This window comes from Myiozetetes cayanensis, unplaced genomic scaffold (genome assembly GCF_022539395.1).
Source record: "Myiozetetes cayanensis isolate MyiCay16 unplaced genomic scaffold, myiCay2020 scf10, whole genome shotgun sequence".
Lineage (NCBI taxonomy): Eukaryota > Metazoa > Chordata > Aves > Passeriformes > Tyrannidae > Myiozetetes > Myiozetetes cayanensis.
In genome coordinates, this window is record NW_026086605.1 from 35,512,949 (window position 1) to 35,540,779 (window position 27,831).

Below are 27,831 nucleotides of genomic sequence, written 5' to 3' on the forward strand. Positions count from 1 at the left end.
CTCTTTATACAGAAGTAAAACAAAATGAAATATTAAATTTCTTGGTCGGTGTATTCCAGGGGTAAAATTGCAAGGGAAAGTGGGAGAGGAATGCACAGAAATGAGAGCGTGGCAATCTGGTGTCTGAATGACTTGTAATGAGAAATATAACTGCTTCTTGAGGTTAATTATTATGTGATAATTGCTGAAGCAGGAATAAAATACACTGGATTTTTCTTTTGGTGCCTCCTGATTTTGTGAACAAAAGGGTTTTACACTCCTGATAGCATGTAATCCAGAATTAATTGAAGAAAGAAAGGGCAGGCAGAGTTTTGCAAGTGAAATGAACTTAAACTGTAGCTCCTAATTTCATTTGTGCTGGAACGTGTTTCAGCTGCATGAAAATCTTTATTTTTCTCAATCAGCCCAGTCTAGAGAGTAGGAGCAGTGAATTTTAATATGTGCAAATATTGATTTATTAGGAAAGCTATTAGCAAATACATCCTTGGAGAGAAGACACTAATGGGTACCTGAACATAAACACACCTGAAGAACATGAGGGGCTGAGTGACCCCAAACAAGCACCAGCATCATTTACAGAATCATGGAATATTCACATGAAAATACCACTATTTGGTGTTTCCCAGCTTTGCAAGTGTGCAGCTTTCCCCTGCTCTGGCTTCTTCCTCAGTTAAACATTCCAGACACAAAATAATCTTGCCTTGGAACAAAATATTAACAGTGAAATCTCAGTGCTACATCTCTGGACAGAAACATTGAGTGGGGCATCAGATTTTGGGGGCTGTCACAGGACAGAGCTGATATTGTGGTATTGTGCTCTGTTATTGTATTATCTCTGTGTTATCTTTGTAATAATTTACCATAAATGAAATAAGAAACACTCAGCTCATTGTGATGGACTTTAGGTATTTGGTAAAGGTACAAATAAGACTCAGCTTTTTTATTTTACGGGAGTATTTATATATTTTTTAATATGCTGGTATCAACCTGAATAGCTGTAGCATCTTCTACTGTGGCCAGCCCTGCACAGTGTTTTTATTTCCTGTTACCTTTTAGCCTGGAAAAGCCTGGCATTAGGAAAGTTTGGGATGAGTTTCTTTTGGTGATATGGACTGCAGCAGTATTTTTACAGGAACTGGCAGTGAGCATGGCACTGTTACATTAAAAAATAGGTCCTGCAGTAAATAAGTGCTGATGTAATGGCAGAATTGTACTGATGGAGTGCTTTTTTCTGGAGTGTGAGAAATACTGGGTTTGTTGGTTTGGAAATCTGTGTTTGTGCTGAGAAGCTCAGAGCAGCCTGGGTGTGTTCTGAGGTCAGGAATGTTCCTGGTCTTGCGTGGCACCTTCCCGTTTGCTGCTCAGAGGGACAAATCCAGCCCAGTGTCACTCCTGGCATGCAGTGTCTCTTTTTGGGATTGTTTCAGTAGAGGCTGTAGGATGTGAAGATGCACAGGTACACACGGGTTTTATTCTGGTGCCAGGCCCTGAGTTTTGGCAGTTCCAGAGATGAGGTGGGCAGCCTTATCTTGAAGTCAAAATTTTGAATTCATTATAAGGGAAGTTGTAGATGCCCCTGGATCCCTGCCAGGTTGGATGGGGCTTGGAGCAACCTGGGCTGGTGGAAGGTGTCCCTGCCCATGGCAGGGGGCTTGGGATGAGGTGATTCATAAGATCCCTTCCAACCCAGGCCATTCTGTGATTCTGTGCACTACAAAAATTAATTTCCTTCAGTCTTTGAAAGGAATTTGAACTTGGTCAGCCCACTGTTAGGTTAGAACCTAAATTAGAAAGTTGCATAAACAAATTCTGTTGGATCTCAGGGCCCCATTCCTTAGATTGGCTTTCAGAGTGACCAAGTAACTCCCTTGCAACTTCAAACTAAGGACAGAATGCTTGTGCATTTGACAAATGGGAGAGCACATAAGATTTTTTTATTAACTTCATAGGGTGTTTTTTTCCCCTGTATCATGTTATGAAGTGAAATGTTCTCACCATTGAGATGCATTCAGTGAAAGTGCTTTCTGAGTTCTTCTTCAAATAGACTATTGAAGCCAAAAAAGATAATCTATTTGGAGGCAGGTACTGACATTTTCTCTGAAAAGAAGTAATTCTTTTCAATCTTGTGAGGCTGGGAGTCATTAATGCTGTTCTCCATTACAAAATCCAAACTATTTTTCCTGAGATCTTACTTAGTGTATGACAGCCTTGTTCAAGTCACTCAGCTTTCTGGGGCTGGAGACGGTTCCAGGGTTCCAGGAGTTTTTGTCAGTGGTTAAAGCTGAAAAAAACTGCTGAGTCTTCTCCCACCAAATGAGTGCAGCTCTCCCCTTCCATTCTGCCAGTGGCAGCCCTTCACAGCCACCCAATATTATCCTTTTCACCAGCTTTGAGGGTTCCAGCTCACCATCCCGTCCCCTTTCTGGGGCATTTTAGGGATGGATTTCAAACCTGAACACAGATCCTGGGACACTTCGGTGGCCGGGGGGAACAGCCTGTGTTGAATGTTTGCAGAAGGAGATCTTCAGCATTCTTAGGTGCAGTGTCAGACGTTGTGCAGATGAACGTTTGTGCTCTGGGCTCTCCAGGGGGGTGATCCCTGACCTTACCAGTGGAGCTGATAGCACCAGGCGTGTGTAGCAGTGACATTTGTGCTCGAGCAGCACAGCAAGCTGCTGTGCCAGTTTGCTCCTGTTCCCGTGTTTGACAGCCACTAAAAGGAGTAACATGGCAAGGGAGTGAATTATTTAAGCAGAGATGTTATCTGCCACCTGATCCCTTTGCTGCTTACACTGTCACGGCAATGCTGAAAGGCAGGGAACGTCTTTCACCAGGAAATCTGCTTTTTCTGCCACAGGCTTTATTTAGCACTTTGAAAGTTGTTCTCACAGGGCAAAAGTGAGGAACGGGAAAGTAGTTGAGAATGGTGAAAATAATCCCCTAATTATGTTGCTGTGGAACACACATCCAGCACTTGGACTGTGTTGCTGAGCAAGTTGCTGTGAGGGAATTGTGGTTTCCAGGCCCTCCCCTACAGACAGGTTGTTCCACAGACAGAATGATAGAGTCAGATAAAGAATCGTTATCAAGGCCAAGTGGCTTGCACAGAATCATTCCTAGACTAACCAAAGGTTTTTATGTATTTCTTGTTTCTTTCTGTGAAAAGCCTGAATGGCAATATAGAGGAGAAATACACTGTGCTTTAGGAAATTAAACAGTTGACAGAGCCAAAGAAAAGTCACATCCTTGCAGTGGGAGGAGGAGCACTAACACAGACCTGACAGCACAGTTGTCCCAAGGAATTAACTTGGAGTAGCTTTCTGAAAATAGAGATCAAAATATAATTCTGACCCAGGCAGGATGTTTTGGTTCCCTTGCAGAGAACACTGTAATAAAACAGAGCAGAGCTGTGCAGAAGGCTGGCTGGCATTGGAGTCCCAGGAGAGCTGGGGAACGTGTTGGCACACTGGCATTTCTTTAATTAGGCTTAGAGGCTGTTTGGCAGTGCTCTGATTTGGATGAAGGTGTGCCTTTTACACAACTGCAACTCGGGCACCATTTATTTCCAACTAAATCTCAGTTTGCAGTGTTCTGAACCTGCCTTTGTTTTGGAACAATATGCATTATTGTCCAGATTTTAGCAACGTAACATGTTGCTAGAAGCAGAGACCAGAAGGGCCCAGAGCATTTACTGTGGAAAAGGTTGTAACACCTGATTAAAAGTTTATCATCAGCTCTCTGCAGGAAGCCAACACACGCCCTGTCCTTCTGGGTGCTGCTTGCAGATCGTTCTGTTGGGTTGACTGGGCCATTTTCGTGGTCTCTTTGGCATCCTGGTTTGCTTATTCCTTCTCTGGAGTGGGGCTGATGGGCTTTCCTCGTTATCTGTAGGCAGACAGCTTTAAAGATTATTATTACAATATTTACTAGTTATTAACCAGGAATTATGAGCCACAGTGGGAACTCCTAGAGGCCTTTTCTATAAACTGTGCCCCTTTTTATATGAAACATTGCAAAAAAACCCCAGTAAGGCTGTAGTATAAAAATCTCCAGGAAACTCAGCAGGTTTTACTGTTTGGGGTTTTTTTCCTTTTTTTAGTAAAACACAGTGTGTGTATGTACTTAGTGAAGCATGAAGAAAGGGGAAAAGAAAGTAACAGTAACAAGTGTTGTTACATTTCACGCTATTTCTCCTGAGATCTATGGATCCATGATTAAAAATTCAGTCTTTTTTTCTCTTACTTCTTTTCCTTTTTTGTTTTTCCTTCAATCCGAGTGTGTTGAGGGTTTGTTTGAGGGGGAAGGGAAACATTTATCTCATCTAAAAGAAAGGGAGTATTTATTAGTTTCAGGACTTAAAGCCACCTTTTTGGGTTAGTTTTATAATTTCCAACAGTTACTATTCAGCCCTTTCTCTGTGAGCTCTCCCCTCTGGGTTCACTGACCCACTGCCAGGGAGCCGTAGCAGATTGAAGGTGACCCGTTAATTCGGGTGTGTGGCAGCAACACGTTGCTTTTTGCTTCTGAGAGAGGAGTTTGTCTTCCATTGGAGAGCTGAGAAAGGAGCTAATTTGTTTTGGCTGGAGGGAGAAAGTCTGACTCCTGATCACTGCTGCTGTGCTGATGTGCCTGGCATTATACTGAGGCTTGCAGTTATTTTACCTTTTCCCCAGAACCCCCAGCTCCATGTCATAGGTGTGAAAATCTGGACAAGAAAACTTCACAAAAATCTGCACTTGATCACCCAAATAAGGGAGACCTAAAGATCTGATCTAGTTTTGTCAAACTTCTGCCATATTTTTCCCTCTATAATTGATGTAACTTGGCAGTTAATAACAGAGGTTGGTTGGGATCTGAACCAAGGAAAAGGTAATTTTTTTTACAACATTCCAATGTACTCTTCAGGCTGTAGAGGCTCAATTTCAGTAAGTACCTAGCATATGTTTCAGACTTCAACAGGACTTGTGCTCACTCTGCTCATGACTAAACTGATTTAATAAGGTGGTTTCTGTCCAGTTTCTTCCCCTGTGGTCTTTCTGTTTTTCTTCCCTCCTGCTTTCCTGGTTCAGTGTAGCTGTGGAAATGCAGTTTATGTGGTCATGCAGCCTCTCGTGCCTCCTTCCCTGTTTGCATTGCTCTTCCTCGCACTGATAGGTTTGGAATACCTTGGACAGTTCCAACCAGAACTGACAGAAAGGTAGGAATTTCAAAACTGGATTTACTGAGTTTAATGAGAAAGGAGCCAAGGGCAAAGGAGGATGCTATCAGAGTGCCAGCTGATTTTAACCTCAGGCCTTGCCTGTTCTCAGCCCTGCACGTGCAGCAGGTTGATGCCACGTAACTTATGTCACAGCACTGGGAGAGAGGGGCGTTTATTCTCCACCATTATCCAAACAGGCATTCCCTAAGCAGGCAGGGGAAGGAGCCTTCCCTGTGGAAGCATCACATCTTTGCAAGCATTGACGGTTTCAGTGGCAGTAAAGGATGCCTGGGTTTTATTATCTGTTAGACATCTGTTAGTCCACAAAATTTTGATTGCTGGTTGTTTGAAATGAGCAGTTTTGGTAGGCAAGGTTCTCTTTCACACCTTTGCACAGAGGAATTAACACCACAGCATTTCCATCACTGGATGTCTGTTTTTACTGGATGATTTTGCTTTTTATTCTGAATGTGTGCTCCTGAAGAATTTCCATTTACTGCATCTGGGGATGCTACAGCAAAGACAGGAAAAATGGTTCTCACTTATCTGAAAAATGAAGTTATTTTCTTGTAATGTTAAGTGACCAAAAAAATCATGTTGGATCACTTTCTTACTGGAAAGGGTGGTCAGGCCCTGGCAGGGGCTGCCCAGGGAGGGTTGGAGTGCCCAGCCCTGGAGGTGTCCCAGGCAGGCACTCAGTGCTCTGGGCTGGGGACAAGGGGGGCATCGGGCACCCATCCAAGGGGGATCCATGGGCTGGGAGGGCTTTCCCAACCAGGATGATCTTGGGATTCTGTCTTCTCTGTTCTGGGTTCTCATTTATTTTAATGACTGTTTCCACTGTGCACAAACCCAGTGCTGAAGTTCCCAGCACTCTCCTCATCAGCAGCTGGCTGGTCACAGCCTGTTGTTCCTCACCACTGGAGTGCTTGATAATTCCTTTTAGGCTGTTTGCAGAAAGAGAGGCGAGCTCAATATTTCCCTGCTGTGTGCAGTGTTTCTGATCCTTCAGCAATGACTGGAGTTCCTGCCCAGGAGAGATTTTCCCTGCAGGCTGCAATGAGTAACTGGCAGCATTCTTGCTGTTAATAGGCACATGCAGAAATTAATCCTGGAGCTGCTGTGCTTTGTTCAGCCTGTTGTGTGCAGTGGCCACATCTTTTAGACCCTCTCACAAACAGGAAGTCTTCTAACACTTGGTGAGGTGGGAATGAACACCTGACACGTTTTTTTGACGGTAGTCTTTGTATGTGTGTTTGATTTTCAAATATGTGTCTGCTTTAGCAAAGGAGAAGGATATTAAATAATGAGATCTGTGTGTACATGGCGTAATGATCCATGGGCCTGGTTTAGCTGGGAGCTCTTCCTCAAGGACAGGTCCAAAATTGAGATCAATTTGTGAAAATTGTTCATTCCAAGGAGTTTCTTGTCCCCTTAAAATTACAGAATCCACTGGGTGGACTCTCTGCTCTCCTAAAGTGTGGATATCAGTATGCTCATTCTAAGTTAAAAACCCCCAACCAACCAAAAAACCCTGCATTAACATCAGTCAACGGCAACAAACCAACCCTGTTGAAAACCCTACCTCCCTCACCAAAATTAGAGGTTGCTGAAAATATTTGGGAATTGCATGTGCAATTTTAGAACCTTATACTGGAGCAAATTCCTCCTGTACACATAATTTATTAACAGCTGAGGTTGTAAAGCACTGGGTGCAGATTAACATTTTATTAATGATCTTCTGGAGAAGGTTTTTCCAGCAGACACTGAATACTTTAAATGACTTTCTGTTGGTTTGTAGTATTCACATTGGAAGGTTGTTATTATTATTGTTACTACTGTTATTGTTTAGCCCTGGCAAAGGCAGCTTGAAGTACCTGAAGAGCTGGAGAGGGACTTTGGACAGGGGCTGAAGGGAAAGGACAAGGGGGAATGGCTTAAAACTGATAGAGGACAGGGTTGGATGGGATACTGGGAGGGAATTGTTGGCTGTGAGGGTGGGCAGGCCCTGGCACAGGTTGGGCAGAGAAGCTGTGACTGTCCCTGGATCCCTGGGAGTGTCCCAGGCCAGGTTGGACGGGGCTTGGAGCAGCCTGGGCTGGTGGAACGAGATGGGCTTGAAGGTCCCTTCGAACCCAAACCATTCTGGGATTCTGTGAAGGCTTTGCTGTGAAATGTGGAAGTCAGGCCAGGTGTAGTGAGGCTTTACAGCTCAGCAGAGACACCTTAGAACTGAAGCCAGGCAGACACTGTGGCATTGACAGGTCTTAAAATAACCTCCAGTGCTTTCCAATAAAAACGTTCTGTGGCAAGGTTGTCACCCGCTGCACTGAAAGGAAGAAGATGCAGAATTGTTAAATGCCATTGCCTGTGACAGCTCCTGGGGCAGGGGCTGGGCAGGACAGCAGGAAGGATGTGCTGACACGGCCCCTCCTACAGACCTGGGGTAACGTGAGAGCACATCCTCAGTGGGGTTTTATTCTTGCTGGAACCTGGTTCTCAGTTATGAAAAGTAACATTACAGGAGAAAAATTGCTCTGTTTTGGGCTTGTAGGGGTGAGCTGGAGAAATGCAGGATTGGAGGTGATAAATTTCCACATCTAGAAAGAAAGGCAAGTGTGCTCTGCTCTTTGCTTCCTCAGTGCTGAGTCTTTTGTTTCTTGGTTTCTCTTATCACCTTTTCAGGCCTGTTAGGAATCTTGAATTTATTTTGATTACTGTTATTACTTCCATAGAGAATATCAAATGCTTTTCCACTCAGGATGTATCTCTCAGCCCACAGGCCACTCGTGTCAGCCACCCCGTGTGCACAGTGTAAATGAAAGGCTGCTTCTGCCCCTGCAATTCATATTCTGCCTGCTCAGGTGCAAACATAAGGAGCCTCATGCTCCTTTTCTTGCCTCCCAGTGAGTTTGTCAGAGATGCTCAGCTGCCGTGTGGATTTGGGATGCCTGGGATTGATCCCAGAGCAGCCTCTTGCTGGAGCGGCAATGTGCAGGTCTGTTGTACCCATTATTGCTGCCTGTTGTTCCTTCTCACTCTGCCTGGCTCCACTGCTGAACTTGCTCATGCTGGTGATGTTCCTACCTGAATAAACGGAGACAGGAGACAAATAAGCAAAGAAGAATCTGAGTGCCACAGAATTCCCGGGAATGCTGCCTTTCAAACTATGGAAATCACCCTTGGCTGAGGGTAACGGGGATTATTTCACATCTTTCAGCAACAGCAGGAAACTCACTGTTCACTTCTGGAAAGAACAGTTGTTCAAACATTTTTACCTTGGCCTCAGAGCTGGGCACTGGGAAGGATCCAGGATTCTCAGTGCCAGGGAGGCTGACCCTGAGCAGATGGATGTGTGTCCTTCCCCCCTGCTGTCCAAGGGCCTCACCCATCAGCGCTTCGAGAAGGTCTGGAAGGGTCAGGCTGTGCTCAGTTCTCAGTGCCTGGAACAGTTTTGCCCATCACCTGTGCTGTTTGCTGTGCCAGAGGTGCCTCTCCTTCCTCTCTCTGCAAACGGCATCCCAGACACAAAGCCAGCTTTGGGTTAGAGCTGCAGGCTTGGCGAGATGGATGCTGTTGGTCGGCAGTGACGCTCCTGCAGAGCCGTGTCCTTCCATTCTCTCGTGTTCAGTGTGTCCCCAGGTGAAGGATTTACCCTGTGCTCCTCTGGCTGTGGGTGGGATTAGCAGGTACTTCTCTCAAAGTTCATGCCATCAGCCAAATCACCCATCTCTTCCTCAAACCACGTGGGAGTCCAGAGCAGGAAAAAGGGGATAAAGTAAACACACAGGATATTTTTGTCTGAGAACTCAACAGAAATGAACCTGTTTGATTGTCCTTTGCCCTCATTTCTACACTGGCTGAAGGTGAAGGTCCCTTAGTGTGGACACTCTCCAGGTAGATCATGCAGATGATGCTTGGCCTGGTGGTTCACGAGCCTTTTCTTTCAAACACTACAGGGTAACCCAGCAAAACCAAGTTTGCATCTCTGTTCTGCTCCAGGAATATTCATGTGAGACCTTCAGAGGGGCTTTTCACGAGTGACGTGTAATTGTCCCTGATACATAATAATAAAAGGGCATATTTATTAACAATTTGGCATCACAACCACTGTATTTCTTATGCCTTCTGAAGGAATTGCATGGAGCTCATGTCCACGGCCTCGATTAACTCAATACCTCCTTGTTCTGCCTTGTGCTTTGCCAGCTGCATAATTCAGTGTGCTGAAGAATCCTAATGACTGTAAACACTTGTTCTGCCTCTGTGAGAAAACAAGTACTGTGATCCCTTCAAGTTAATGCCCTGTAGGCCTCTTTGTAGAAGGCAATTTGTTAGTAGAGCACTTTAAAACTAATTTTTAAATTTATTTTTTAGATGTTTTCCATTGCTCTCTGGTCTTTGCATAAACACTGAAAGATGGTGTGATACTAAAGGGCTCTTCAGGCTGGAGATGAAGGCATAAGAAGGCCTGTTTAATGGGATCTGTAGCCTGAGAAACTCCAATTGCAAATCCTGAATTTTTAAGTGGTTATGCTTAAATAATCACTGAAAGGGTTCAGCAAAGGATGGGCTGCTTTCCCCACCAATGGATGGGGTGAGAAATTAGGATGTTCAGTGCAGATTACTCTGTTTTTCGTTGCTTACAACACAAGTCATGAGGTCAGTAAAGCACAGAGTTGCTTGAGACACGAGGGCATGTTTGTAGGACAGGCATGGAATAGAAAGGTGTGTCTGAGAGGTGGGCAACATCAGCCCCGTGGTTAAAAAGCCTTTTTCCAAAAAACACCATAACTACCATAAGGTCCTAATTAAAATTCAGTGAGTTGCAATTGCTTATTTGCATTTCAGCCTTCCTTGTCCTGCTCTTCATAGCAGTTCTTCATCTCTGTTATCCTGAGTAACCTGATCCAGCTGGGACACCCTCCTTTGGGAACAGTGCAGGAACTGACTCCTGCTCTTTCTTCTTCCTCTCTCAGTGGAGGGAGAGAAATAGGCCTGATAAAATCCGAGAATCCCAGACTGGTTTGGGCTGGAAGGGACCTTAAAGCTCATCTTGTTCCACGCCCTGCCACGGGCACAGACACTGTCCACTATCCCGGGCCCCAAGTGTGGGATGAGCAGATTAAAATATTTAGAGAGCTGATTTCAAAAGCTGCGAGAAAAATTCATCATGTGCATAGCTGGTGTAGTGAGGTGATGAACAGGCAATGGACAGAGAGAAGCTTTAATTTCAGATAAAGGAATGCATGATTTGAAGGGAATGTTTGCACTACTAGTGAATTGATGAGGGGTAAATGCCTAGACAGGGATTGTGTGGGTTTTCTAGTAGTTTCCCCTCCATCAAGGCATTTCAACCAAGAAGTCAAAAGGGGAAGAACAAGGGAAAGAAATGGCACAATTAGCAGTTAATTTCAAGTAACTAAAGTGTATTAGGCCCAGTCAAACGAACCATTTAATTTTTGTTCCTTCTTGTTTGTAATCTCCTAAGGATGAGTCATTGGGAAGCCAATCTGCCTTGGTACAGTGCGTGCTGTTTTATAGCCCTCGCTCCTTGCCAGCATAAGCATTTCCTCGTTAATGTTTCACATCTGTTCTTTGTAATTTAGTGATTATGTGCAGGCCTCTGTGTCCTCCTTGTTTGTTTGAAAAGGACAGTGGGAAGCTTCACTTAGGTGAGATTAAATCCACCTCTGTGATCTATGGAAGTTTGGGCGCCCTGGGCTCGTTTGCTGGTTTAGTGTAAATGAATATTTTTAGCTGAAGATGAAGATGGGGATGGCTGGAGCAGAGTCAGTAATCTGCAGCTGGGATCAGCTGAACGTTTCAGGATTGAGCTGGCAGGTGCATGCTGGAGATTTATACAGCCTTCTTATCAGTCACACTCAGGCTCCTCGCAAGCATTTCTGAGGCCTTTTTGTTTTATCAAGTACTCAGAGAGCAGGTTTTCGTTCTGTGGGGATCTGTATTCACACATGTCCAAACGAGAATATTTGGTGTTAAATAGAAACCCTCCTTACAGCTGATGCTGTTGGCCATTCAGGCACTGGTAGAGAAGGTGATCCTGTAGTTTAGGTGATCAATTGCATACATAATAATATGCAATATGAAAGGGTAAATGACCAGAGTGAGCTCTGTTCAGAAGTGAAAATGAATTATTTACCTAGTTTGTAAATGCTTTAATACCCTCTGTGACTCTGAGGTGCTCAAATACATGAGAGGGCAAACGTAATCAGATAACTTAATAATTATGGATGGTTTTACTGGAGCACACAGTGAGCTTTCATGCATTACAGAGGAAGCTTTATTATTTATAGGAGAATAGACCCAAGAAAGATAAATCTGTTTGTGGAGAAGATACTTTGCAATTAAAATCCTCCACGAGACCGGAGTCTGATTCAGATCTCTGCCAAAGCTATCTGTGTAACCTTCAGCAAATTAAACCTCTAGTCTGGGTCGAGCCTGGAATTCCGATGCAGAGCTGGGAGTGCCAGGGATCCTGAAAGGGAAGAACCTACATCCCCAGACAATCTGTCTCTGTTTCATGTGGACTCAGGAGTTATTCATTTTCATGTGCCTGTGCATTCACCAACCTGCTGGTGCTGACTGGGGTGCAGCTGCCCTGGCCCAGGGATTGCTGATGTGATCAGGGCATTCATTGTCCTCACTGACAGAAAGAGTGAGGGGCTGGGCCAGTCCAGAAGGAGAGTACAGAGCATTTGGGTGAAGGCTGGAGCAGGGCTGGGCCAGTCCAGAAGGAGAGTACAGAGCATTTGGGTAAAGGCTGGAGCAGGGCTGGGGGTGTTTTGGGAGCTGAAACTCAGCACAGTGGTGGGCACAGAGGAAAGAGCAGGGTCTGGGCTTGCAGGAATGGCACAGCACCAGCCTGGGGCACTGCTGGGTCCCAAGGGTGTCCGAGTGGACTCCCAGTGCGGTCTCAGAGCAGTGCTCAGTTGGTGCTCCCTCCAGTGCCGGGGCTGACCAAAGAAACCTGCAAGGCTGAGTGGTCTTTGCTTCCCTTCCCCTCCTTACGCCCCCAGGGTTCATCTCCTCACATCTGCCGAATGCTGCCGTTGCCTCACAGCCATTTTAAGCTCAAGATGAAGGGTTCTTCTCTCCTCGACTTCATTTTCATGCCTTTCCATTGTTTTTAGGGTGCTTCTCTTGGAAGTCGGACACCTGCATGGCAACACGAGTTCAGATCAAGCGTGCAATGAAAACTCCTGGGCAAACTCGCTCGGCCTCTGCACGCTCAGGCAGCTGGGGAGCCAGAGCTGCAATCATGGGCTCCTTCTCCCCTACAGATCTTCATTTGCACACCTGATCTGAACTCATATTTCTTTACTGCCTTTGAACCCTCTGATGCATTTTTTGGAGGTGGGGAAATCAGAATTATGTAAAATTTTGCACTGTGGATTTATACAGAAGGACAAGATTTATTTTTTTTCCTGTTATTGTCTATTCTTTATTTTAGTTTTTAATGGACTGTCAAGGAGCCTGAGCCAATCTTCTCATAGCACTGATAGCTGCAGCCCCACATTACAGTTCCTGCATATCAATACTCAGCAGGTGTCTGTCATTTTGTGTGTAAAGCCAGGATGTTTTCCCCCTGGGTACATCACTGGACATTTCTTTCTGTTGCCTTCCATCCTTCCCTGTGATTGCTCAGACATGGAGACGTGGAGAGTCCATCTGCAGCCCTTTACAGGTGGTCCTTGTCTTTGCTGTCTTAACTTGCTTCCTCTCATGCCCAGGATGTCACCTTCCCAGTGGCTGTGACAGGACAGCTCCCAGCTGAGCTGGCTGCCCTGGGGCAGCTCCCAATATTCACTCCCACCTGCAGGTTCCACCTCCACAGCCAGTTACTTATCCATGCCAACATCCCAACGTTTCTCCAGGATTTTTCCAAAGGGAGACATTGTTGGCTCTTGTGGAGGGACTCAGGTGGGGAGCTGGTGAAAACTGTCTGGCTCGTGAGAACACATTTCTGCCGTTATCGGTGTAAGATAAATTTTGATTTAGCGATTATGTCTTCTTTTAAATAACCCTGTATGCTGGGGATATAATAGCTTCTGCTTTATGGTATTTTAAACTCTAATGTGCCTTTGGTTCCATCATGTTTTTGAGGGTTTATGATGACAATAAAACAGGTCTGGTGAAGTTATTTATGCCTGTAATACACATTTGGGTTTATAGAGGGGCCGTCGACATCCTCTGCTGTAGGGTACAGGATCCTCACATGAAACAGATTTAATTTGCTTTCTTATCCAGGTTGTCACATTGCACATACAGTGCACATTCTTCTTCTATTCATGATATTTAGGGGTTTTATACTTAAACTGACATTTAGCTAGAAAGAATAAATTTACTTGGCTATTTCTCAATATCCTACGAGAGCTACGTCGGGAATCGCATTTGGAGTACTGACATTTCCAGCAACAATACCTGGATTGTAAGCCCACTGGATACGCTGACAAAATCAAATTTTGTTAGGGAAATGCGTATAAAAATTATTTGCAATGAGAGCAGGGAGGGGGAGGGGCCTTAGCAAAGTGCTGTCAATCCCACCCCCTCAGAAGCTGGATGGAATCTGGCATTCCTCTGCTGAATTGACTGTGTCAGAGTTAATGCTGGAGAAATGCCAGGAAATTATTTGAAATCTCTTTCTGAATATGAAATGTGGAGGCACCAGGCAGAGGATTCCCTGAAGAGAGGGAGCAGAAAAGCTGTCTGTGCAGCAGACAGAGAAATCATCATTCTCAGCACTGGGATATTTTTAGATTCTCTCAGCCTGATGAATAGACTCAATATAGAATATATTAATTGCTGCTGCAGTCAGAAGTGGTGAGGAACTCTAGGTCTCCACCCACAATTAATGGAGACTTCCATAACCTTAGTTTTGATTATTGCTTTCAGTAAAATTCCAGTTAAATATCATGTTAGGTAGCAACTGGTTCTTTGTGCATAGCTGACTTTGTGAAGAGTTTGTGAGCTGACTGAACACCACAGCCAGAGGAAGAGACTTCTTCATTTTTGTTTTTTGTTGACTTGTTAGCACTGTAGACATTTAACAGCTGAACTCAAAACTGTCAAACTTGGCTTAAAATGAGGGGCATGGGAATGAGATTCCAATGTTTATTTTGATTCATTGCAACTTGGATGAAAATTTCAGTATCAAAAGGTGTGATAGACAGCTCTGTGTGAGTTTGCAAGAGGTTAAATATTTTCACTTTTGGTTTTGTTTTGAAATGTCATTTTTCGTTCTGCTGAGGGGCATGAGGAGCTGTGAGCTGGTTCTGCCACCTCAGGAGGGTGTGTGGCTTCACAGCTCCTGATTTCTGCAGCAAATGGGTTCGTGACTCAGCCTCTCTCATCAGGATGTTAAAGCTCAGCCTCTGATTCATTTCAATATTCTTCAAGCAAATGTCTGGAGTTTTGGAGTGTAAAACAGATGCTGTGCAATGGGTTTGGATTAAATACCAGTATGTGTTCACGTGTAGAGTGAACTGAAAACCAGGAACACCTGAAAAGCCTTTGCCCCTGCCTAAAATAACTTAATAGGCTGACTGGAGTGGGCTATTTTTTAATTGTGCCCTACGAGTCTAGAGCAAAACCACTGTCACTGGATGCTTAAAGATCATCATAAGGGTATGGAATAAATAACAGTGGCATTATCTGCTCTCCTCTGGGAGGGTGGGCAGGCCCTGGCACAGGTTGCCCAGAGAAGCTGTGGCTGCCCCTGGATCCCTGGAAGTGTCCCAGGCCAGGTTGGACAGGGCTTGGAGTGAGCCTGGGCTGGTGGGAGGTGTCCCTGCCCACGGCAGGGGTGGCACTGGATGAGCCTTCAGGTCCCTTCCAGCCCAAACCATTGTGGGATTCTCTGAAGGACAGGTCTGGGACAGATCCCTTTAACCATCCACGGGCATTTATGTTTTTGTGCTGTCCCCCATCACAGTCAGAGCTCTGCAGGGCCAGGGGCTGTGGAAAGCTTTCTGCATTGCTTTAGGACTTGTAAATCCATCAGCTGCTGGGGTTCTCCTGGTCTGATTCCATGTGTGCATCAAGACAACATAAAAACACTGTATGTTTTCCATCCTGCTACACATCTTGTATTCCAACCCAGCAGCTTTTTCTGCATGTCCTGGTGGCACTGGCAGGGACTGACAGTAGGAGGTGGGAAGCAGTGGCACCTCCCTGTGATGTGCACCCTGCATTTCAACCCAAAGGGTCAGGCTGATGCTGAGAGCTTTGTCAGTGCCTTGCTGATACCACTGTGCTATTTGCTTTTTCTTCTTAGCTTACTTTTTTCCTGCTGGGGTTTCGTTTCAGGATGTGCAGTTCCAGTTCGAATTTGTGCCAGGGCCAGAGCTGAGCTGTTCCCTCACATACAGAGCTTCATAATAAATGATGTTCTCTGAGGAGTTTCAGAATTCTCCTGATGAAATATTCACCAGCAGGATTTCTTTTCAGAAGGGTGGGAGCTGGGAAGACAATTCCTGTGTGTAACAGTGCTGTGAACAGGACTCTGCTTGCAGGGGTAGATCACAGCTGTAGTTGGAAAACTTGGGTCTAGTCTGGAGTTAAAATGGGAGAAATAACGTAATGGATCTGTGTGGAGTCAGCTGCTGCTGCTGCCTGCTCTCTTTCTGCAACCCCCAGCTCAACCTCATCTCCATTTTGGCAATTATTAACTAGATTAGTTTAAAATACACTAATTCTAGCTAAATATTTTAGCTGTAGTGACTGAAAAGATAGCTGCTGCTATATTTAGTTGTAAAAAAAGAAAAATGTATTGCTGAAGTTGCACTGACTGGTACTGTGAGTCAGACATTAATCACATAGATATATTCATTTTTCTGGAGTTTTTTGGGATGACTGTGGTGCAGTATTAAGAAAGAAGCCTCTGTCATAGCAGGGAGAAACTGGAGTCTGTAGTTGTTATAAATGGGTCCAGTTAAACAAGAAATCAAGTATGCAGATTTGGCTCACCTCTGAAGAAAAATAGATCATTTGGCATCTTTTTCTGTTGGTGAAGATTTTTACATTAGGATGAAAAAAGGCTTGGCATGAAGTGGATGTCTTAGCAATGAGATGCAGGCAGCATTCTGGGAGAGAGAGGCCTTGCCAGAACATGGAGCTGGGGAGCAGAACCAACAGGAGATGGAAGAGCTGAGTCAGGAACTGCTCCTGGAAGGGCTTTCTGCCCAGGTAGCTGCCACTCCTTATTTGGGTCTGGATGCCATCAGCAGGTGTTGATGTTAACATCACAGCAATGGTTTGCTCTGCTCTCGGGAATCTCTCCATAAAGGTCTTTTTCCCTGATTTTCAGACATCCCCAGGTCTCATTCTTTGGCACTGGGAAGCTTTCACTCCATCTTACAGTGGATAATGGCTGAGAAAATAAATCAGTGAAAGGTTGCTGAAGCACTGACGGGAGCAGTTCTGTTAGAGCTGAAGCCAGGAATGACACCAGGCTTAATGAGCTGATTTGTCTCTCCAGTGAAGACTTGTTTTCCATAATTTATATCCATTAACCTTTTACTTAAAAATTACTCAAATTATAGCATGTCTTCCCATAGGAAACATCCTCATGAATGTAGTCAACTTTGTCCAAGAAAAATAACTTCTGCTGTTTGGCCTGGTTAACAAACCAGTATACTTTGTGTGCTTTTGGCCAGTTGTTAAGAATTTTAGTTTGCATTTGGTATCAGGCAATTTGTAATGTATGTAGTAGTTTTGTAAGCACTAGTTAAAAATTACTGTAATAAATATATGAAAAGTCAATGAACAGTCATGTCATGAAACATTCTGTGCTATATTTACTGGGGTCCCATGTATTTCCCACCTGGGAACCCCACTCTGCGAAGTTTGTAGTGTTTTATGTTAAGGATGGGTATGATTTAATTTAATTCTTGCCCCTTGAGTGCTGTGAAGTGATTTTGTTAATTTTTTATTCCCCTTTGTAAGAGGAACGACCTTGATTTTTTCTGATGTTTTACATGATTTCAGAATTCCTTATTAATTAACTGAAGCCCTTCCTGTCCTGGACGTGCGTTTGATGGAAATTTGAGAGGATCTGACAGATTATACTTTGATTCTGAATCATTAGCAATGTTTGATGGTTTATTTAAGATCACATCTCTGTACTTAGTTGATTAACTGAGACTTCTGAACTTTTGCACTTTGTCCACTTCTCTGCTCTTTTATCTCCCCACCAAATTCCTTGCTCTAGGGTGAGTGTTCAGCGACTTTATTGACCCCCTCCTCACTGAGCCCAACCCTTTGAACCTGCTGAGAGAGAGGAAAAGGTGGATCCAGCAGGGAAGTGGGGCAGGTGAAAACAGGGAAATCCTTGGAACAAATGCCTTAGTGTTAGAGCCTTTCTTTCTTCCCACACACACTTCTCTGGAGAACAGGAAGAGTGTGTTTGTGTGGTTTTCAGTGAAATGTATTTTAATAAAATGCCTGGGAAAAGGAATTCAGCTTCTCCATTTCCCCCCATATGTTATTAGAATTGAGGGAAACTTTCAGGTACTTCAGTACTGGGTGGGTCTCTGCTTCTCCTAATTCCCTCCCTTTGGTTTATTCTTCTGCTTACAGGCAATTTAATAAGGCAGCTTGGTGGTCCTGCACTAGGAGCTTCAGAGTTGGCTTGATCTTGGTTTTTCATTTTTCTAATGGATTTTCCTCTCCAGTGCTGCTTTCCCCCCCAGTCCTTGACATATTCCTGAGAGTTCTTGCTCCCCTCAGAATTCTTTATTAATGTTAGCACACTGGAGCAGGGGAAGATTGCCAGGAACGGGGAGGAGCAGCGGGCTAAATGTCACTTGTCTGGAGAAGAGCTGTGTGAAATTGGGGGTGGTTTTCCTTTCTCACAGCACTGAGAACCAGAAGAGGGGAGTGGGGGATGTTTTTGATAGAAAGCAAGTCTTGGAGGCTCAGCCTTTTTTCTTTCTTTGGGGTGTGGGGAGGAATCTCCCTCTTTGAGCTGCAGAACGTTTGACACCGGGGTGATCTGTGTGTGGGTGTGCACAGCTTGCACAAAGATGTTGTACAAAGCCTTTCCTTCTGCAGTGGCCTTTTCCTCTCTGTTTCTGGAGGGAACTTTGCTTAAGAAGCTTTAGGAAAGTTCTGTTTCATAGTGCTCAAAACCAGGAAGAAAACATTTCGTACTTTGGAGCAGGATTAGTTTTCTCAAGAAGTGTTGTTGAATTTTGTGATTTTTCTCATTTTATGCATATGACCTGTGATTGAGGGATATTTTATGTCATTCAAGTGCCTCTAATTTCCTCTACATCAAACAAAAAAGAGGTTATTATTTTTCAGCAACAACTCCTTACACAAGCATCTTTCCTCATCCCCATGACAAAGAAGAAATTTTAACTCAAGATTTTTGTATTTGATTATCAATTTCATGAAAAAAAAACAAAACAAAACTAAACAAAACAAGCCTTTCACTTTTTATCTCCCTCAGTATTTTTGAAATGTCTTCACAAAATGGTTTTTATTTAAAGTGTTCTTTTGTTCTGATGAGAATGCACAAGAAACATTCCTGTTGTGTTTTTTTGTGGTCTGGTAAATGCTGCTGGACCTCTGTTAGGGTTTTAAGCTGTAATTAATGAAAAGCACTGAGAGTTTAAGGGCTTTTTTTTTTCCCCATCTGAAGGACGGTGCACGAGCAGAACTCTTTTTCCAGAAAACACTGCAATATTGCAAGGGAGGGTTGGAATGGGGTGATGTGTCCTGTGCTGAGCACCTGCTCTGCACCCCACTCAGCCAAGGGCTGTCTGATTGCAGGTCTTGCTGTCCCTCCTGAATTGACCTCTCTCGTTGTGCCTTTCTCTCCCACAGAGCATGGGCTTCTCCCCGCCTGCAGCGCCACAAGTGAGCTGCTGAGCCATGTGGGGAGCGAGGAGAAGGGATCAGCTCCATGGATAACACCTCTGGGGGCTCTGCACACACCGGGAGAAGGACCAGCAGCAAGCAGGGCTGAGGGAGCTGCGGGAGATCGCTCAGGGAGGAACGGGGGGTACAGCGCGTTCAGCTGGACTCTTGGAGCCATGCACGGCCAGGAATGAAAGGTGAGGGGCTGCTCTTTCCTTTCTGGTTGGTCTGGTGGATTCAGGGAACACACCTGTTTAATTATAGAGAAAACAATGAATCCAGAATCATTTGTGTGGGAAAAGATCACGGAGGAAAGGGAATTGGAGAGGGGAAGAGATGGAAGGAAGTGCTTGAAAACTGGAGGCAGGCTGGAGTGGCAAAAAGGCTGAAATCAGAAAAACACAGAACAGAAACAGGAGTGGAAAAATGAAGTACTGGAAAAGTAGTTTGGGGATGAGCTCAGTTATCACATTGCTTGATGCTTTTAAATCCAAATTATATGGAATTGAGGAAATACCACCATGGGGGTGGATAAAACGTTCTTAACTAGGGTTTGCAGGGGATGTCCAAGCACAGCAAAGTCATGTTCCCTTCCAGCCCTTTCTTATCTGTTTGCAGCTGATGGAAGGCATCCCTGAGAGGGTTTAAATTGTGGTGTGTGAAATCATAACTGACAATTAGAGGCAATTAGGAAGACAGTGTGAAATGTCTTCTGTGCTTTAGAAAGTGCTCCTCTTGTTCTCTCTGGAAGGGGAAGGATGTGCTGTGCAAAGCACCCGTTAGGTCATTTTCTGAGTGTGACATTTAAGGATTTGCTCATCACGTGGTTGCCTGAAAGGGTTCCTGCCCTGTGGGAAATGTGTGTTATTAAATGTTGCAATAGATTTACAGTTGGTGTTCTTGATCATCTCAGTAGTACAGCCTGACCTTTATTTGTGGCATCACCTAAAACTTGGTGTAATTAATTCCAGCGCATAAGATTACTGTGCTCACATCGGTTTCCTCTGTCAGTCAACCTGGTCAATTAACTTTCATGCTGGTGTTTCTTTGTGGGGTATCTAAATATGTACAAGTGGCAACACAGAGATGGTTTGGTTTGGGGGTGGGTTGGGGTTTTTTTATGGGGGTTTGTTTTTTTTTTTTTTTTTTAATATTTTATGTTATCTTTCAGCACACTCTCAGTTGATACTCCCTCTGCTAAGGTGTGTCCCATGAGCCTGTGAGGTTGAGCTCTTATGAGTTTGTAGTTAGAAAAGTTCAGAAATAGGAAAGTTTAAAAGTATTTATTCTGTTAAGGAGTAGGTGTTGACCCACTCTAAAACATGAGCCATCCCAGCCATGTCTAGAAATTGGTGTTCCAAAAAGATCTTTCAGGTAGGGCTTGTTGTTGGTGCTGCTCTTGTTTATTAGCACACCAGGGTGAGTAAAAAGGGTACTTCAGAAATGGAGAGCTGAGCAAACCCTTAGAACAGTTCTTTCCCCAAGTGTTTTCCACTGCAGCTTTATGCAGTTTGTACCACACACACGCAAAGGTGAAAAGCAATTTTGTCAAAATTAGATATTTTTATGTCAAAATAAAAGGGCAGGACTGTGGTGGGAGCTGTATGAACTGAAATAACCTCGTGTTCACCCTCCTGACAGCTCTCTTGGGTAGAACTCTGCCACGTGCAGTCCCTGTTGCTCACCTGCACGTTTGTGACTCCAGGGCACTCCTGCCCTGCGATTCCTGGGGGGACTTGGCTGAGCTGGAGTCTGACCACAGTGGGGTTGTCCTCGGTGGGAAGTGGATACTTCTGCAGTTATTTTGCATAAGGTGACATCATTATTTTTCATCTGTTCAAAAATGCTGTTTTTATCTTGGGTTTTCTGTAGCGAACATAGTAAATGCTTTCCAAAACTCACAATCACTACTTCCTTCCATTCCCAAAAGAAAAGCCTCCACTTGTGCTTGATGCTGGAGAGGCTGTTCAGCTGCTGCCTTCAACTCATTTCAGCTTGTGATTAAAAACCCAAGAAAATAACAACCCCAGCCTTTGGGGGTGGAAACACCCTATTGCTTTTCATCCCTAATTCATGAAGTATTTCGAGAGAAAAGCCTGTTATTAATATTGGCCCTTCTACAGGCTGGAGGAATGTGGTTTCATCTTGAGTTGGCTACAAAACCAGTCCTGGAGAAAGCTTGCCACGTGGTGAATGATCACCTATTAGTACTGCTTTTACTGGCATTCAGATTACACACCTCTTTCTGAGCATCTTTTCCTTTTCCAAAGCTGGCAATCACTTCGGGTTTACGTACAGATTTCCTGGAAGCTCCTTGTTTCTTAGCAGTGGCACCTGTGCTGATGTCCAGAAGCTTGATTAGAATCAATAAATGTAATGAGCAGTAAGATTAATCCTCCCAGCACTCCAAAATCCTTTCGGCAGTTGCATTAAACTTTCAAATCTCATATAAATTTCTCAAGCAGATTTATTTAGCAGGCTCCAGTTATGGCTGTCTTGGACAATGCAAGAGGGTAATACAAGCTGTGGTTCAGAGCAGAGAAGGGGTGGGGAGGGAGCAGGTGACCAGTGCTCCTCAACCCGAAGTCCCAGGGTCAGCAAAGTGCTGTCAGACGTGCATGGCGTCTCATGGGCTTCATTTAGGAAGAGGACATTCATTCAGTGAACTCACGTTAGGGGGTGGGAATGTTTCTTGATAATTTTTCTTTTCCTAGAATCACAAAATGGTTTGGGTTGGAAGGGTCCTTAAAACCCATATCGATCCAACCCCTGCCATGACAGGGACACCTTCCACTAGCCCAGGTTGCTCCACATTCCATCCAAGCTGGCCTTGGACACTTCCAGGGATCCAGGGACAGCTTCTCTGGGCAACCTGTGCCAGGGCCTGCCCACCCTCACAGGGAACAATTCCTTCCTAATAGCCAACCTAAATTTCCCCTCTGGCAGTGGGAAGCCACTCCCCCTTGTCCAAAGTCCCTCTCCAGGTCTCTTAGAGCCCCTTTAGGCTCTGGAGTCTCCCTGGAACCTTCCCTGTGCAGAATAGCAGCTTTAACCTTTCCTTTAGGAAACTTGCTGTGTCACACAGAGCCAGTCAGGCATTACCAGATAAAGTGGTTTCACAAAACCTGATAAGGATTTCATCTTTCAGACACTTCAAGGATTGTTTTTTCTTTGAGACAGCTCAAAATGATCAACTGTTACCCAGTCTGAAATGATCAGTTTTTGACTGACTCACAGTAACTCATTCTTTCAATTTTTCCATTTTCCTTGGAGTCCACAGGTGGTTCTCGAGTTGCTCAGGAAAATAAGGCTTTCTGAGCTGAAGGAACACACACGTTGGTTTGACAGTGTGCTGCTTTGCATGTGTGAAATAATCACTGGGGGGGAATATTCAAAACCCTGCTTTTATTTAAGCAGCTGTGGTGTTTAAATAATGGATTGAGCACATCATACTGCATGAACAGAGATTCGAGGCCATTAGCTCTGAAGCCTTAGAGTCTCCTGTACGATACCTAAATTAGCAAGAGCAATTGTTGCTTCTCTTACCTTGCAATAATATTTTTGTTTTTAGAGGGAAGGATGCCTAAATGTTTTTTTTTTTCCAACAGACAAGTAGTTGTATTTGGCATAAAAAAATCCCCTATTGTGTAATGACACTGCCTGTGTGTTCACTGAAGGTATTTGTGCTCGCTCTGACCAGGCTTGTCATGAAGAGATGTCCTAGTCTGCCTTTGAATGACAGTGTTCATTATGCAGAACAGAAAAGCTGAAGTTCAGACCTGAAGCCATCTCAGGAGCTGAGTTAATTATCCATTTGTGGTGGAACAGGCAGTCACTTAAAGTCATTGTGACACAGGGAGTTATTACCACCATCCCACAGGCTGCTTAGGCTAGGTGTGCATTCCCAGCTGAAGCTAGCCTAGGATTTGGTGGTAATTAGCTGCCATGGCCTGTTGGGGTGATCACATGTGCACACTCTTCCTATTTACACACACACATGTGCACATATCTTTATCTTGTTTCCGTTTGTGCTGTGGGTTTGCATCGAGGGTGAATATCCGGGGAGGTTTTTGCCTTTCTGCGGTTCAGCTATAAAAATATGGATCTCACAAGTTGAAAACCACTGGTATTTTATGCCTCCCTCCCAGCCTGGCATTCAGGCCACAGGAGTTTATGTTTACTTTATCCCCTAGGATCTGCTGTGGATTAGGTTCCACTGGCACAGGCTGCCCAGAGAAGCTGTGGCTGCCCCTGGATCCCTGGCAGTGTCCCAGGCCAGCTTGGACGGGGCTTGGAGCAGCCTGGGCTGGTGGAAGGTGTGGGCAGGGGGTGGGATGGGATGATCTTTAAGGTCCCTTCCAACCCAAACCATTCTATGACTCTTTAATCTCCAAAAGAATATCATGTTCATTTTTACCCCATTCGTAGTGTGCTATAAATGTAGTGAGCTGTAATCAGAAAGAGAATATATATATGTTGTGATTTATTTGTCTGATATGTCTTTATGGAAGGAGAGGACACCCTGACTGATGGCCTTTGATTTATTTAGTTATTTTGCCAGAAAAAATGTATACAGGACGTGTGTATATTTTGACCCTGTAAAAATCTCTCTGAAGTTGACTGAACCAGCTTAGAGATAAGAGCTAACGTTTCTTTTTAGGCACCTTGTAGACCTTGAAAGGCTGGTAGACATAGTTCAGTGTCTGTCTGTGACATCACAGGCTGTCCTTCCTGACAGTGTTTTCTAATTCAGTCAGTTGGTGTTCACTGTTAATAAATAAGTGATTTTTATAAAAAGCAGTCACGCAGCAACCACCTGCCCTTAGCCCAAGCAGTGTCAGGTTTTCTGTCTGTGATTTTCTACCTGTAAGCTTTTCACTGGATGTGGCATCTCTCAGATGTGATCAAAGGCTTCTGTGATATCCACTGGCCAGCTTCTTGAGAACACAATAACCACCTCCTTCTCTCTGATAAAAGGCAAAAGGGGGATTTTGGGACAAAAATCTTGCCCCGGGAGACTGTCAGAGATTTGAAGGCACCAATTTTTGTAGCTGTCACAGAGCACAGTGACAGAGCTTGTGCAGATCTCCTGATGGCACATGTTTGTGTCGAGTTGAGCAGCCTTTGTGTGATCCCTCTTGTTTAGAGTGGCTTATTGGGCAACAAACAACGGGTGGGGACTTTGGAGGAGGATCCTGTACCAAGAGCTTCCGGCCAAATTCCTCACCAGTGTGTTTTTAGGAGGTTAGACAGCTGGAACTGTAGCAAAGAAATGGGTAAATAATGGATTAGAAACCAGGAAATGGAGGTTAAAAGTCTTGGATGAGTCCTCATGAGGGAAGGAGTTCACCACTGCAGCACCAGCAAGGTCTCTGTTGTTCATTGCATCCTGAAAAATAGGATTGCTGGGGAGATGGGATATTTAGTGCTGAGTATGGGACCTTAACACGGAAGATGAGACCTGACAAGGAAGATGTGCAGAGGGCCTTGTGATGGCCAGTAAAATGCCAAATGAAGTCCAGTGCAATTGGCAAAAGGAGGGAGTGGTAATTTTAACTTCATCTCTGATCTGTTTGTTGCCATTTAGGAGCAGGAGTTTGAACTTGCAGCAGATAGTGCCATGAAAATGTCCAGTCAGTATTGATCAATTAATTAAAAAGGTGCTGTATGGAGAGTAGGAAAGGATCAGTTGTTTGCTGCTGCTTTGATTATAAGAACCAGGTGACCTCAGATGAAGCTCTGAGGAGCCAGGGCTCAATGCAGGCAGGAGAGGGGAGTGCTCACCCCACTGTGGCTGAGCTGGGACTGGGACGTAATTCCAGGGCATGCCGGAGGTTCCCACAAGCCAAAGAGCAGAGCAGATGTGGTTTTAGAAGAGAAACCCTCTGCAAGCTGCTGAGAACTGAACTGAATATAACTTCATAAAGAGCTGACCTGGAGATGGCTGAACATGGAGAAAGATTCAAGGGAGTGTATGGTTATAATTTCATTATTCCATGTCCTGGCTTGTGCTTCTGGCATGACTGGAGGCAAAGAACTGCCCAGCCAGTTCTAGGAGTGGCTGAGGGCACTTGGCTTGTTCACCTGGAGGAGACCAAGGTCAGACCTCAGCAGGGCCTGCAGCTCCTCCCGAGGGGCAGCACCAGTCTCTGCTCTGTGTGAGCAGGGACAGCCCCCAGGGAACGGCTGGAGCTGTGTCAGGGCAGGCTCAGGTGGGATCTCAGGGAAAGGTTCTTCCCCCAGAGGGTGGCTGGCACTGCCCAGGCTCCCCAGGGCAGTGTTGCCATTGGAGGTGTCTGAGCAGGAGCAGGGCTACAATTCTGCAGTGCCCATTACCCACCTCAGCAGCAAATGCGTTTTTATTACTTGTAGCAAGTTCCCTGGAGGAAAGGAGGCCACTATTGGGATGGACAATTCCTCTGTGAGAGTGAAAGCCTAAACAGGGTGAGCTAACCGGGGCATTCAGTCTCCATGGATGAAGACTTGGATAGTGATCTCTTCTGCCTGTTTGGTTGCTGCTCACAGGAAGGGGTTTGAGTGGTGTGGAAGCTGCCTCCATGAGTGTTCACCACAGCCATGTGTCTGGGAGGGAGTGCTCCCACCTTTCAGGGGTTTATCCCCAGTGTCAGGCCTGTGTTTGCAGTTTGACACACAGCTGAAGGGAATCTGAGGCTCACACAGGCAGATTGATTCTTCTGAGCAAAGGGAAGTCGCTCTCATTTAGGAAATGTCATTCATCTCATTTAGACTTTTAGAGTCAGGATTATGCTCCGCTGTTTGACATGGCAAAGAAAACCCAGGATTGCTTACTCCTTAAAGGTTAACCCCCCTTACTGCTGGGTGAATGAATCTCTCGGATAGCTTTATAAAATCTTTCAGGCATGAAGGAAGAGCCTCATGGGTGTGTGGGTGAAACGGGGACTCCTTGCTTGGGGTCAGTGTTGGGTGTTCTCAGACAGGCTTGGTTTGGTTGGAAGCTCCAGCACTCTCTTCCTGGCTCCATGGCTGAGCCCTGAGCACATCCAAAGGAAAAATGGAGAAAAAGATGTTTTACTGCCAGTTGGTTCGATTGAACTAAATTAAAAATTATCCAACTCGTTCTACAAACATTGGATTTTCCATTGTTAGTGCAGTTGTGAACCTGCCTTGTTTTCTGGGGGCTTCTCTGATGCTTTGGGTCTGATTTCTGTTCCTGAGAGAATTGTGACTTTTCAACCAGTCATTTCATGTAGAAGAAAATGGAGACATTTCAAACTTGGTGCAGTTTAAGTCTCTCCAGGGTTGACTGGTAGAAAGGCTCCTGGTACACATTTCAGACCAACCCTGAATGAGATCTCTGTCCCAGGAGATACTCTTGGACCGGTTTAGCACTTTTGCACCCAAATCACACCTATATTACCAACTCTATTTCCCTGAGAAAATAAATAAATAAATAAGATAATAGAATCATAGAGTGGTTTGGGCTGGAAGAGACATTAAATATCATCTAGTTCCAACTCCCATATATTCAATATATTTAATTTTATAAATAATACAGGGCTTTATTTGTGTGCCTCAGACCTGTGCCAGGGCCTGCCCACCCTCACAGCCAGGAATTTCTTCTTAATATCTCATCCTATCTACTCTATTTGAGTTTGAAGCCTCTTGTCCTGTCACTACATAAAGCAGTCCAAAATAAAAGTGTATTTGAAGCATAAAAGATCACATTATTGGCTGATTCCCTGCCGGGCAATGTTATGTCAGTTGGTGCCCATAACTTCTTCCCCAGAGCTGGAGATAAGCTGGAAGAGGGTGGGGAAGTCTGACCAGTGAGTGGGTCCAAGTTATCAGTCCAGCTTCTCAGCAGATTATCCCAGAATGTTCCTAAATCATCCAGATGTGGCTGTTCAGGATTGTGATGCTGATGTTTCTCAGTCCATGACTGCAAAGCACAGCACATGCCTGAGCTCAGGAGAGCTGAGTGCATTCAGCTCCCAGCTCACATTACCTTCCTAACAAACAGCTTTCTCCGTCTGCCCCGTGCCCCTGTCTCCTTTTGTCAAATGGGAAGAACTGTTCTTTATTTCATGGCGTGGCTGTAAATGGAGAAGTTATAAAAACCCGTGAAATATTCTCTTCTTGCGGTGATAGAGCTGAAGATGAAAAGTGTTGTTTAATCAATATGTTACATTCTGGCAGTGCAGGAGATAGAAGATGATGTATCCCTCGTTTTGTGCATCTTGAGCTTGCAGTGCAGTTCCTGAGGAGCCATCAGTGGCCGTGGGCACATCTGCTGCTGAGCTGCTCCTCAGAGGGGGGTTTGTGCCTCACCCATCGCTCTCCCACTGCCCTTCTGCAGGGGTTTTCCCCGAGGAGAGCAGCTGTGTGATGGTCCAGCAGGCACTGGGGGCGGTTCTCGTGCTGCTGACAAACAAGGAATGCTGAAAGCCCTTTCTCCTACCTGTGTTGTCAGTGCAGGGAAATGCACATTGTGCCATGTCAGCAATTGTCACTGCTGGGCAAAAGCTGAAATAGAATCGTGACGAGCGATGAATAACCAGGTAGGAACAGCCTCTCAGAGATGCTTTGTGGATTGCTGCTTTTGTGTTTGCACTGAAATCGTCACTTTAGTGTGGTATCTGCGTGGTCTTACAGAGCTTTACATTCTAAAGGCAGGAAGATTAGGGGATGAAGGCACTTTTCCTATGCAGTGTCTGCATTATAGCTTATTGTTCAAAGGGGTTTTGCAGCAATTTACTGTCTCTGCTTCT

At 44.8% G+C, this 27,831-nt stretch overlaps 1 protein-coding gene across 7 annotated transcripts in view; it reads left to right on the plus strand.

The window, feature by feature from the left end:
- PCDH15 (protocadherin related 15) overlaps positions 1-27,831 on the plus strand; it is a 460,568-nt gene that overhangs the window by 61,590 nt on the left and 371,147 nt on the right. For all 7 annotated transcript variants that reach the window (XM_050305502.1, XM_050305496.1, XM_050305499.1 and 4 more), the window contains exon 2: positions 19,049-19,278. The gene's annotated coding sequence lies outside the window, so the exon portion shown is untranslated. The remainder of the gene's footprint in view (positions 1-19,048; positions 19,279-27,831) is intronic.